The sequence below is a fragment of the Belonocnema kinseyi genome, chromosome 3, assembly GCF_010883055.1.
Source record: "Belonocnema kinseyi isolate 2016_QV_RU_SX_M_011 chromosome 3, B_treatae_v1, whole genome shotgun sequence".
In the NCBI taxonomy this organism is placed as follows: domain Eukaryota; kingdom Metazoa; phylum Arthropoda; class Insecta; order Hymenoptera; family Cynipidae; genus Belonocnema; species Belonocnema kinseyi.
In genome coordinates this window covers 39,394,922-39,398,249 of record NC_046659.1, presented here as the reverse complement: position 1 = coordinate 39,398,249, position 3,328 = coordinate 39,394,922, and positions in this window count along the sequence as shown.

Genomic DNA, 3,328 nt, shown 5'->3' with positions numbered 1-3,328 from the left:
GGGCGCATACTTTGAATAAAATATTTGTTATCATTCTCTTGAAATAAATGTGTTTTTTTCTTGAAAAAATACCGGTTTCATATGTATACACCTGGTAACTTTAAGAGGAAATATAAAAATATGGGACCACTGGAAAAAATTCAGAAAGGGATGAATGAAAAATCCGAAAAAATGAAATCTCCGGCACCTGAATAATAATTTTATAAAAATTTTATTAAAAAATACATTAAAAAACACGTACGCTTTGAAAGAAAAAAATGTTCTGCCTAAATTTTCTTCGAACCTACATGATAACATTTTTGCACAAACTTTGCAGGATTCAATTCAACAACGATTTATATCAAAATTTATTTTTATTACTTTTATTATTTTTTTTATTAATAAAAAATTCGATTTTTCAGAACTTTTTTATATTTTTTTCAAATACTATGCACATTCTCAAACAAATTTTTTCATCCAGAAATATATATTCGATTATTGTATTTTCAATAAATAAATAATATTTAATAAACAATTTTTTTAATTGTTTAAATTCAGGAATTTTCTAGTTCGGTTATTTTATAATTCAGCCATTTTTTCTGGTGATTGTTAAAATTCGGTAATATCTTACTGCCTGGAGTTTTATTTTCCTGAATTTTCCAATTCGACTTTTATATTTCGGGACTTTCATAATTTCGGGAATTTTATTATTTGCTAAATTTTTCAATTTACGAATTTTACAGAGTCGGGAATTTTATTTTTCGATGTTTTTCAGTCGCTTTTTCCGAAAAATAAAATTCCCACATCACTGTAATAATTCCGAAATTATAACATTGTCGAAATATAAAAGTCCCGAATTGGAAAATTCTCGACAATTTACAATCTTACCGAATTTGAGAATTGCCGACAGAAAATTTCCGAATTATACAATATCCGGGCTAGACAACTGTCTAATTTGAACAATTAAAAAATAGTTTGTTTAAAAAATTTTTTTAATAGAATAATAAAATATTTTTACTAAAGAAAAAACTTTTTTAATGTTTAAAGTTTCTAAAAATTATTGTTGGAATATAAAATAACAATAATTGAACAAATGTATTTTTTGATAAAAAGTTATTTGAAAATGTGCATTGTATTTTTGTACATTACAGAAAACGCTCGCAAAAATGAAATTATTATTTAAAATAATAAAAATAAAAGTCGCGTTAAATCAGCCTGCATTGAATCCTGCAAGTTTTGTTTCATTTAAAGCTCACGTGTTTTAAATTTATGTTTGTATCACATATTTATACAATTATTATTATTTTAAATTGAAACAATAATTTCAAAAAATTAAACATCAAACAAAATTTCTATAATAAAAATATTTGATTACTGTATTTTTAATAAATAAATAATATTAATCACAAAACTGTTTTCTCAATTTCTGCAATTCGGGAATTTTCTAGTTTGTATATTTGATCATTAGACAGCATTCGGCCTGGAGTTTTATTATTCGGGAATTTTCAAATTCGATAATATTGTAAACTGTCCAGAATAACGTTTTTATAAAAATATAATTATAATTCCAAATGATAGGGAAATTGTTCTTTCGGTTTTTAGATGTTAAGACAACAGTTCCAAGCTAGATTACGTTTCGCATTGGCAAACAATATTATACGAACAGAATTTCACTGACACATTCGTAAAAAATATCATGTTCCATAAAGTATATTTTAAAATATACTTTAAATTATTATAATTGATACAGCTTATTTATTTTGAATTTATTTTTAATTGAAAATGGGTTATAAAGTTTTAATCGCGAGTTTCCATTTGTTTAACTTCTAAGACTTTCCAATTAAAACAGTTTAATTTTTAACTTTAAAATTTGGAATATTCTTCAATTTTAAACAAATTTCGAATTGTGTTGTGAAATCAATTATGATTCACTTGTGAATCCTTGGTGTCCACTTCAATTAAAAAAAGAATCATACTTTATAATCGCATTTGATAAACTAAAAACGATTTCTACCTAAAATTTTAAATTTGAAACGCTTCTAATTATTAATTTTCCAGGTCTTCACAACTGCATTCTAAAATTCGAAATTGAAAAATGTACGCTTAAATTTTAAAACTTAAACGGAAAATTCTGAAGTGAAAGATTTTCGAATTACGTACTGTAAACTGAATGATATAATAGGAAAAAAGCAATTTAAGGAATTTAAAAAAAAACTGTTCAAACCAAACTTGGACCAATTTCTTTTCCAAAAATTCATAAATTTCCCGGTCAAAAAATTAATTCACTGCCATTTGCCTATTTTTCCCAGCCTCCCAAAATCCCCGTCAATTCCAGTTCTAGCTCCAACCTGTTTGAAATAAAAATTTATAAGAAAATTTTACTTATTTTTCACATTAGTAATTTATAGCCTTTAAAATTGAATAGTTTTAGGTCAAACATGAAAAAGTAGAATAAAATTTTCTATTTATAGCATTTTTATTATATATTGAACAATTTAAGCCTCTGAACTTTTTTTCAAGTTGTTCAAAAACTGTTTTTTAAATACTTTTTGTGTATAAGAAACAATTTTCTTCCATCTGAGCAATATTTTGGAGTATAAAGAAATGAAAAGAAACACATTTATAAAATCTGATTTTTTGTTTGTGATTTCGTGATAAAGGAAACAGCTATTTATAAAATAATTTATAAAAAGGGCTTATAATTTTTACTAAAGAAGAGAATTTCCAAATAGTTTAAGCTGTACTACTGGACCTTGCTTTCAACCGGAAACGTATTTATTTTTTGTATTTACCTTCCCAAGGATAAGTATTGTGAAAATTGAAAAGCTAAACTTTACCAGAAAATGCGTTTGCATTTGAAGTTTCGCTTTGAATCTTAGAAAGAAATTGTAATTTCATGCTTATCCAATTTCAAATTTAAAATTTTTTCAGTTCATAATAATTTTGTCATTGCATTAAATTTTGACACAATCTAAATTAAATTTTTCATTCAAACAATCTTTGTTAAATTAACACCAAAATATTGACAAATATATTTGTTATGAATTAAAAAATTAAAAAATAACAAAGGGCAAAATAAAGAAAACAAACATGCATTAAAGGGATTGCGAGGTTGCTTTGTTTATCTTCTTTCCTTACTTATTTTTTTGGTACGTAAAGTTTAACTTTTTATTTATATGACATTTTATAATTGTAAAAAAAATTGCGGTAGTCAAAGAATGACATTTTGAACCTTGGTGCTTATTAGGTGAATTTTAATTCATGATTTCTGAACATCCTTGATTATGTCTGGTTTCATCCAAACATTATCCAATTCGTGAATTTGTTTTCATTTACTCCTTATTATGTA